The sequence below is a fragment of the Haliotis rubra genome, unplaced genomic scaffold (assembly GCF_003918875.1).
Source record: "Haliotis rubra isolate DU_JTF1 unplaced genomic scaffold, ASM391887v1 Scf2, whole genome shotgun sequence".
Lineage (NCBI taxonomy): Eukaryota > Metazoa > Mollusca > Gastropoda > Lepetellida > Haliotidae > Haliotis > Haliotis rubra.
The window spans coordinates 9,086,553-9,097,391 of record NW_025766002.1 but is presented as its reverse complement, the minus strand read 5'-3'; the positions used below and the strand labels follow the sequence as shown (position 1 = coordinate 9,097,391).

Genomic DNA, 10,839 nt, shown 5'->3' with positions numbered 1-10,839 from the left:
GAGAGAGAGAGAGAGAGAAATTATTTTATTATTGTGTCACGCAGATGTTTACATAATATATAACATCTTCTGTATCACATATGAAACATCTGCCCGGCCTTTACAGGCCTGCCTACGAGACACATAAAATCCATACAACAATGCATAGATAAAATATATTAATTAATTAATTATGTATAGAGAGCGTGACGTCATTAAATTCGGTATCGCTGTCGCAAGAACGTGTATGTGTGTGATTGGTGCTTTTCCATATGATTCATCACGGGCAGCATAAATTAGAAGAAGGTTCTACCTTGGGTTGTATGGCGTCACCGATCACGTGACCTTTGCGCATGTCAAGTTATGTTGAGGAGAACACCAGGGTACTTATCATCTTGTCAGGCCGTGTTTCATGACACGGGAAGTGTCTGGAGTATCAAAGAACTGGAACTATACTAAAAGGCACAGATTGAACACGACTGGTATGTACATATTCCTGTGTGCCTTTAGTGTGGTGAAAAGCCTTAGGCAGAAAGATTTTAATTAGCCGACAATATTGCGTTCATTTGCTGCTGGGCTGATCTCGACAGGTGACAAAAGCTTCTGATAGTTATATCAGGTCTAGATTGCACGATGTTTATCGGTTTAAGTAGACTTGCACGAGTAACTAAGGTAATAATCAATAGTGTTACCGTGCTAAAATTAAGCAAATATGTATAATATATAATTGATTAATTTAGCTTTATTGTAAATCTTAATTTGTGATCGTATAGATATAATATTAAATTCTTTTACTTATAAACATATAGAGTGAGTATATGTTAGTACCCTAAAGAATTTTTATTTTATCTATACTATCACAAATTAGCTATTTACAATAAAGCTAAATTAATCAAAAAAATATATTTCTTTCATATTAGCACGGTAACAATATGTTAAATGATAATGGTTCAAAAATATAATTAACATACTGGTATCCGCCTATCTAAACTTACCTCTTTAAAGGATAGGATTACTGTACATCCATGGGCTTAGCATTCAGTACAGGGGGCGGTGGGGTAGCCTAATGGTTAAAGCGTTGGCTCGTCACGCCGAAGACCTGGGTTCGAATCCCCACATGGGTACAATGTGTGAAGCCCATTTCTGGTGTCCCCCGCCGTGATGTTGCTGGAATATTGCTAAAAGCGGCGTTAAACCAAACTCAGTCAGTCAGTACAGCCTTGGAACACGGCTACGGTTTAAGGAACTTTGTTACTTATTTATCTGATTTATATTCTGTGTTCTGTCATTGACGCCATGCTGTTCGTGTTGATGTCAACCTTTGCATGCAGTACTGTAATTACAATTTCCTTGCTGTAACCCGTGTTTGCTGGTATAAACATACACCTGTTCAATTGTCATCATTCACTCGATGGTTAGTTAATGAATTTATAACAGGTATAAATAGTGGCGACACCACTTAGATTACCCGACAAAGGTTCCCATTTAGCATTTCTCGTGTCTGGTGTAAATACTCAACATCATAAATTAAGGTTAGATGTGGTAAATGTATAACATGTTATGTAATATGCGCATGGAAGTGCAGCAATAAGGATCATAAGAGTTAAAAAAACAAAACAAACATCGATCAAAGGATTAACCGATAACACGTTGATTGGTTTATCACTTTTATCTTGCACAGCGGATTTGTCACAAGGTAGTGTTTATGTATGCAGATTTACTAACAGAGGACCAGAAGCCGGATTGTTGGTACACCCTTGAAATAAACACAAACACTGTAGGAAATACAGGCTATGGCCGGATTAAGTATGTTTACAGATATTTCCTAACACCTGGCATATATTTTATACAATGCTATACCTTTGAAACGGTTTATCCTCATTGTGCAGGCAGCCTGTAGAGGATTAAGATTAGTTATAATAAGATAAGATAAGATAATATTTTATTTAAGTGTCACATGGTATATATTGCTAAAACAGTGTCACACAGATAAAACAGTTACAAAGAAGTATACCATCGGGCCATACGGCCTACGAGACATTATTACTGATAAAATCGTACATAACAGTAAACACACATGTATGCATATGCAGCACTGAAGTATAGTGTATGTATAACTCTATGACGCCGGCATCATGGCAGCCCACCCCACCCCCACCCCGCCCGAACGCCCCCGACACGCGCACATGGCCATGGTCACTGCGGTGTGTGTGTGGGGGAGAGGAGAAGAGGGCCGCGGGCGGGACCTAAGGTAAGCCGCCACAGTACCAGGGTCACAGAGCCAGAACATACATGTAGTAATTGAGTTACTTTGCTCTTTGACAATGTTATTGTGGACCCACTGCCGAAGCAGGTGTCCGAGAATCGTTGTTTTCAATAACATTGCGAAAATAGTTTATAATTTTAATTCTGCTGATAATAGGGAGATAACTCCATTAAAGTCTGTGTACTTCGGACTACTGTATAATTCGGACTTTTTAGTCGGTCCCAAGCTGGTCCGAATTAGACAGAGTGCACTGTATATAACATTGCAGATTGGAGTTTCCCCCTCTTATAGAAAGCAGTTACAACTGTGGCTGAGGTTTTAGTAAGGTTTTCAGTTTGCATCAAGCTTATGAATTGTTCTTTGGATAATTTACTGTAGATGTTGGTATCAGTTGAGCAAGCCAACTGGAGCAATTCGTAGCGTAAATCGGAATAAACTTCACACTCAGTCAAAAAGTGTTTCTCATCTTTAACGCGATGGCTCTGACAAAGCTTACATACACGCAGATGAAGCGGGGTCTTAGGACTCGAATATCTACCTACTTCTAACTCCAAACGGAGAGAACTGCAACGTAATTTTGCCAAAGTGCTTCTGTGTTGCCTATTTAAAACGGCGCGAACATAAAACGATGTATGTAAAGAGTTATGTTGTTATAAGAGAAGGAATCGTCTCATGAACTAAACTCATGGCCTAGGAGATATCCCAAACTGATAGATTGTCAGACTGGTATCAACTCACTAATTATCCACGTTCAATTAATGTCACTGAATAAACTCATGTTAACGTTGTTAACAGCTATATGTTACACAGGGAAATGAGTTCATGAGTTCTACAGTTCATTCCTAATACGCAAGGTGGTCGTAATCTACGCTCAGCGCATATTGTATGCACAAGGACCACTTTCATGTATGCTATGACCGGGATGTGCTTCCAAACATGAATTACAAAACCGATACCTTAGCAAATGCGTGACCTTAGAGTATTTCAATACATTTGTTTACTAGGGTTGGAAACATTTCCTCAGATGGGGAAACATGTACATTTTCAAAGAAATGACTGTATCATGCCGGATATCAAGGGTATGCATATGAACGGATTTTAAACTTTGATGTCACCGGTGCGGAAACAGGATGATCACATGTTTCCATCACGTGAAATACTTGATTCATGTTATTTCATGTTCACACATTCTAATGGGTTTGAAATCAACGTTAACGTTCACGTGACCTCATTAACCTTGCCACCTTAAGAGTCTGGCAAAGAGAGCAGTATTATGCGTGGTCCTGTGCATGGAGCTCAGGTCATAATCAGTTGACGTTGAGCGTGGAGAGTCTTTGGATGGGCGACCGTGTTTGGCAACTTGTCTCCTGAGAGTTTCGAGGACTTCAGTCCTGCCCCACAACGAAGCACATGTGACACATGTTGACTCACCTTAGGCAAGTGAGTTTCAAGTCCAAACATTGAGTACACAACTGTCTCGTTTCCTGTTGACTGGGTTCCGTCCTATTGCGCAACTTAGTAGAATAACCAGTTCAGAATTTTGAGACCAATTCATTTAACTGGATACATAACTATTAATCAGTTATTGTTTGATACATCTAACCACTTGTATATTGCAACACTACGCCCCTTATAACCCTTGCAAACATGTCGTGCAGCATGCTCTGTCGTACAGCGAGCACTGACAAACAGAAACCTGGAAATCGTGGACATATCATGACGAGGCTCTGCCGCTAGAAAAGTTTGGCGGTCTGGTACGGACTTGATATGATGTCAATGACATTGTGCGTTACAGAACTACACTGAATAAGCGCAAAAACCACATAGCAGGTGTAACCAGTGAGCCAGATGCATTATGAATCATTTTACCACCTCATCAAACTGGGGCAGTCTGTGACGTCTTAGTTAAGATCATGCTGTCGCCACACCTCGCCATAAAATATAGAAATACGATGTTATTAAAGTTTAAAATTAAAATTCATTTGAAAATACCATGAATTGGAATTCAGTGTAACCATAGTTGTTTGTGATGTCTATTTTCACTTTCACACGAGAAAATTCGGATCGGCTGAAAAGTAGGTCATTGTCTGAATACATTAATGAGGATCATGTTTCGGTTTGTTCAAAAATGCCTCTGTCCACCCAGCAGGAAATAGGTACCCGGTGGGATAAGTCATGTGATTATTAACCTTCTAGCGCTTAACAGGCAGCTTGGGTTATCCGGGTAATAACAATCTGATTGTGACTGTGCGCTTTGAGCATGCATGGATATATGCGCGGTACAAATATGCTATTATTATTCTGAGCTAATTAACCCGTCCTCTTAAGCTGCATTCGCTCTTGCTACCAGTTTCAGTTACGTCTTGTTGGCAAATACTGCATTTTTGCTTGTTTCGAGGGATTGAAAGGTTGCGCAGCTCCTTTGTCGTCGCACGTGTCATCACACAATCATCCCAAGAGAATAGCCCTCTATCTCCCTTGGTGCACAGCCAAATACCCGAGACAAACCATTCAAATTTCAAAGTCTATTCTGTTCGAGCAACACTGCTGTAAAAAATGTATTATATGTATACAGCTGTAATATATTTGCCGTGGTGGTAAGCATGTATGTATCTTCACCCTTAATAATACAGTCGACACTGTGTGCGGGAAAGAGGGCCGAGAAACGCGTCATATGTGGTATATTCTACTTATTACTCACCCGTTGAAGATATCGTTGTTTAATAAATCTACAGGGTGAAATAACATCGCGTGCTGCTGGAACTATTTGCACTCGGTCACATGACCGAGCATACGCGTGACCCAGTTGTGCGGACGTAATGCACTTAGGAAAATTCAGAAAACCTATGGATGTCTGTTCACAATTAGAGGGGCGGTGGGTAGCCTTGTGGTTAAAGCGTCTGCTCGTCACGACGAAGTCCCTGTACAACCCCAATATGTAAAATCAAGACAATATGAGAGTGAGTGAGTGAGTTTAGTTTTACGCCGCACTCAGCAATATTCCAGCTATATGGCGACGGTCTGTAAATATTCGAGTCTGGATCAGACAATCAAGTGATCGACAGCATGAGCATCGATCTATGCAACTGGGAACCGATGACATGTGTCATCCAAGTCAGCGAGCATGACCACCCGATCCCGTTAGTCGCCTCTTACGACAAGCATGGGTTACTGAAGATCAATTCTAACCCGGATCTTCAAGGGTCAATGCTTTTAAATGATGTGTAAGAGACACGTGTTCAGAATTCAGGTAAAGTGTCCAATGAAATTCCGTTCACGTTCCAAAGGAGGTAGACACGTATCCAACAGGTCAAAGGAACAGAGGCGGACTACAGATAAAGTTAAGGGGTATACAAAGACATCAGATCGGGACGGCAAGCCTTACCAACGGCACACAGTGCAAGAGTCACAAGTGAAAGCTAGACCGAAATCCATTTCACTGCATATAATACACCTTTACTCATGCGTATTAAAAAGTCTTTTGTTACACATTACATGTAAAAATTTCATTCCCACCTTTGAGCGTTTCGCAATTCAGAAATGGCTGAGTTTAACACTACCATAGGAATGTATCGTGTGTAGTTGAGCTTGGATACTACCATAGAAATGTGTGATGTGATGTGGAGTTTGGATACTGCATTAGGAATGTGTGATGTGTGGTTGAGTTTGGATATTGCATTAGGAATGTGTGATGTTGAGTGGACTCTTGGTTACTGCATTAGGAATGTGTGGTTGAGTTTGGATACTGCATTAGGAATGAATGATGTGGGGTTGAGTTTGGACATTGAATTAGGAATGTGTGATGTTAGGTGGACTCTTGGATACTGCATTAGGGATGTGTGATGTTAGGTGGACTCTTGGATACTGCATTAGGAATGTGTGGTTGAGTTTGGACACTGCATTAGGAATGAATGATGTGGGGTTGAGTTTGGATACTACCATAGGAATGAGTGATGTGGGGTTGAGTCTGGATATTGCATTAGGGATGTGTGATGTGTGGTGGACTCTTGGAAACTGCATTAGGAATGTGTGGTTGAGTTTGGATACTTCATTAGGAATGTGTGATGTGAGGTTGAGTTTGAATACTGCATTAGGAATGTTTGATGTGGGGTTGAGTTTGGATACTACCATAGGAATGAATGATGTGGGGTTGAGTTTGGATACTGCCATAGGAATGTGGGATATGGGGTTGAGTTTGGATACTGCATTAGTAATGTGAGGTTGAGTTTCGATGCTTTAATAGGAATGTGTGATTTGAGGTTGAGTTTGGATACTGCATTGGGAATGACTGACTTACTGAGTTTGGTTTTACGCCGCTTTTAGCAATATTCCAGCAACATCACGGCTGGGAACACCAGAAATGGGCTTCCCCATTGCACCCATGTGGGGATTCGAACCCGAGTCTTCGGCGTGACGAGCCAACGCTTTAACCACTAGGCTACCCCACCGCCCGCATTGGGAATGAGTGATGTGGGGTTGAGTTTGGATACTGCATTAGGAATGTGGGATGTTGGGTTCAGTTTGGATACTGCCATAGGAAAGTCATTCTCTTCCCACAGAGGTTACTTGTCATATCTTCCTACGAACCTCTGTTCTAATACGGCCATATTTCCCGGTTCTCGTAAAATCCCCTAGCGGCAAAAGATCGCAAAACGAATTATCTCCCTTCTTTCTATCCAATCAGAACACGTGTCACATCGACTTAGATTCGACTTGACTAACACAAGCAAATGTGGGGCCACAAATATCCCCCATCTGCCGGGGACTTGTGTTGATGTTACACAAAAGACGTTTAATGGCTAGCTTGTCCGTTGTCAACGAGGGCGATGGAGACGCCACTGATCCGCCATAACATGACTGAGTTCTGTCTAGAAGAAACGTTTGCGCATCGCGCAGGGGAAGAGGTTTAGTTTTCTCGAACACGTGTCACATCGACTTAGATTCGACTTGACTAACACAAGCAAATGTGGGGCCACAAATATCCCCCATCTGCCGGGGACTTGTGTTGATGTTACACAAAAGACGTTTAATGGCTAGCTTGTCCGTTGTCAACGAGGGCGATGGAGACGCCACTGATCCGCCATAACATGACTGAGTTCTGTCTAGAAGAAACGTTTGCGCATCGCGCAGGGGAAGAGGTTTAGTTTTCTCGAAGCATACGGAAATTACCGAGGCCTTGCGAATGATCACTTTTGAAACAACGTCGCTGATTGCACAACTAAATCTGATTGCCTCCAATCACCAGTCTTGAACGCTCACACCATGAAAGGGCCGTATTAGAACAGAGGTTACGTAGGAAGATATGACAGGAGTAACGTCTGTGGGAAGAGAATGTAGGAATGTGTGATATGGGGTTGAATTTTGGTACTGCATTAGGAATGTGTGATGTGTGGTTGAGTTTGGATACTTTCATGGGAATGTATCATGTGTAGTAGAGTTTGGATATTGCCATATAGATGCATCCTAACCCTAACCCGTAACCCTAACACTAACACTATCGAATATAGGAACAACAGATTTGTTCATCGACAGGAATTGTTTTTCAGATCTGTGTCTCTATCAACCGTTTTAGGCAAGGAGACCTATTGTAATCGTTCGGATTATTATTATTTATTATTCCGCCGTATTTTGTACCAAACATAGCTTCTAAACCAGTGCTGAGAATCGCTTTAAAAAATCACCCAGATGCCCACCAAGGTGAAGATGTTCCCCTTAAAATTCTCAAGGCTCTAGGCCCAATAACAAAGGGCAGATAATTCAAAATTTATCAAAAAAGATCAATTTCCATACCCCCTGGATCTCCAAATCTTCTGGTACAGATCCGGAATCAGAATCCCTACAATTTCAAGTGTAGGACCCATGTAGCTACAAGGCACCGTTTGGCAGCCATATTGGATTGAAGTTTTTGGCCATGTTTTTCACGATTTTCTGATTACTTGTCTTCCAAAATGTGCTGAGCTCGAACCATCAGCTCCAGAGCTTCCACAATTTTCGTGTCCAGGAACTACTCTGCACGATCGTTTCCAAACCAAACTTACCAGGTGAAAACTGAAACGAACTTTTTAAAAAACATTGAGTATATGTGTCTGGCAATTCTGGGATGTTAACGGTATCTACTGTACACCCAAGGACAGGGGAGCTACAGTTCTTTTAACTATTTATAAAGGTACATGACCCCGAGACCCCGACTGTATTTCAGAGATCCGCTCGTGTGTCAGAAACGTGTTCTGGGTGTGTTTTCGACGATTTCTTGCCCTCAAATACTCTTCAAACATCTGTAACTTTGAAACCAACCGTCCGATTTCGACCAAAAGTTGGCTAATTGAGTTCTTGGGTGGACCAGCCAGTAAGGACCATGGAGTCCGACATCGCTGCTTGTGGCTATATTTTATGTTATTTTCGGTTGACAACTTGATTTTCTGAATACATTGTTTGAAATCACTACGTGTGTATTAGCAACGGTATCTGTATAATCACATAACTACATTTTTAATAATCGTTTCTGATTACCAAATTGACCACCTTTACCTGCTGGTGCCCTTGGCCTATATTTGATGAGTGCGAGAGTTTAAGTTTTAGCAATATTCCCGCAATACCACGGCGGGGGACACCAGAAATAGGCTTCTCACCTGGCACCCATGTGGGGACTCGAACCCGGGTCTTCGGTGTGACGAGTGAACGCATCAACCACTAGACTACCCCACCGCCCCCTATTCTTGATGGATTGTTAATCCTGACTGTTATATCTTCTAGAAACATACCCGCACAAACATGAAGCTCTGTGTTATTAAACTTTCTTACACTCTTAGTCCGTTCGTGGATCTAAATATATTTTCAGATCCTGATGTACAGTCATTTGTTCCTTGATGTAACATATGTCAGTGAACTTTTCAATATATTCAAATGAACATACGTCAGGAATTGTCAGCTTATTCTGAATCATTTAACCAGTACACAGGCAATGTTTTTGATGAGACATCATCTAAAGACGTTGACGGCCATATATATTCGCCTTTATCCGTATCACGTCCATTTGCCATTCAAAGATTCTAAAATGCGGTTCAAGATTCCCTATTTTTTTATGAGTGGGTGGGGTGGGTAGGGATAGGACGATTCACCGATGCATCGATACATCGTGATGCATTTAAGTTTGATACAGCTATCGTATCGTGGACTGGTGTATCGATACAAAACCACATACAACCTTTTTTCAAAACAGTTGTATCTTAAATATGTTAAAGTACTTATTTAGATTAAAATACGCAAGTATGATAGAGTGAAGCCCCGTTAGTCCGGACTCCGATAATCCGGATGTCTCGCCTCCCGGGCGATTTCAGCTTGTTACCAATCTATGCCTATTTAATTTGACTCGATAATCCGGAAATTCGGTTTCCGGAACCGGACGGTAAGTAGCTGTCACCAAACAGTAAAATAAACAGTAATTTGCTTCACAGTCCGGACTCTGTAAGTCGTGTTCACGAACCGTAACAACACCGCCCGGCGATGTTTACTTAATTAACTGGCCAACTGGGTTGTTGTTTTAATTAGACATAAAAAGCACCCGACTGAAGATACTGTACATTTACACTTTGATTGACACCACAATACAAAGGCGTGGATGACAAGTGAGCTGTTTTGTGATTGGTTAATGTACTTTGACAGACAGATCCGGTCACGTGGACTAAAAGTGATTTTGCTTTACGACAATGCTGCAAGTCACAAATGTGCTTCGCTAACTTTGCGAAATGTGACCAAATACCACGTCTCATATTCAACCGATGGATGCAGGAATAATTCGGACATTCAAGGCATACTACAATAGATCGCTTGTTAGACATTACCTCACCTGTGCTGAGGAAGGACGTGATCAGACACGTCGGATCAACATGCGGATGTCACTCGGTAAAATTATTGATGTGATGAATTAAGCTTTACATTAAATGCTTATTTGTTTTATCCAGATTCGTGTCGTTTTTGTAATTCTTAGGGAAGCAACTCGGGTCTTGATTCAGTAGTCCGGACTATTCGCAATCCGGACGAATTTACTGAGAAACGCAACCGTCCGGATTAACGAGGCTTCACTACTTGTTTGTTTATTACAATAGTGTTATTGTTATACACAAATACCTTGAAATAAATCATTTTAAATCAGTAATACTGTGCCATTCTTTCAAGGTGTATGTATTGTGATATTTATCGTATCGCAGGTAAAATATCGCGATACGTATCGTATCGTGACATAGTGTATCGTCCCAGCCCTAGGGGATGGGGTGGGGGGTCTGGGACCACTTGCTGGTAGAACAGCAAGTGTAAATCGCACACCTGGCTGTTCTACCAGAAAGTGGCCCCCCCCCCTCGTAAAGAATAGAGAACAGTGACAACAAGAAAAATGATCATTTGTTAAACAGCTTTTTCATTCGGATGTCCAAAACTATGAGACAAATCATCAGAGTTGGTCTGTCGATTTCATGTGACTGTGCACAATTTGGTTTTGTTGCAATTAATAGATATTGTGTTATTGAGCAATTCATGGCGACATATGGCGTTTAGATATGCTTGGTTAGAGTCTGCTGTTGCAACAGAAAGCCTTATCA

General features: G+C 41.3%; 1 protein-coding gene across 1 annotated transcript in view; it reads left to right on the top strand.

The window, feature by feature from the left end:
- Positions 1-369: 369 nt before the first annotated feature.
- Positions 370-10,839, top strand: part of LOC124275487 (probable methyltransferase-like protein 24) — a 63,962-nt gene continuing 53,492 nt past the window's right edge. The window contains exon 1 of the mRNA XM_046711070.1: positions 370-461. The gene's annotated coding sequence lies outside the window, so the exon portion shown is untranslated. The remainder of the gene's footprint in view (positions 462-10,839) is intronic.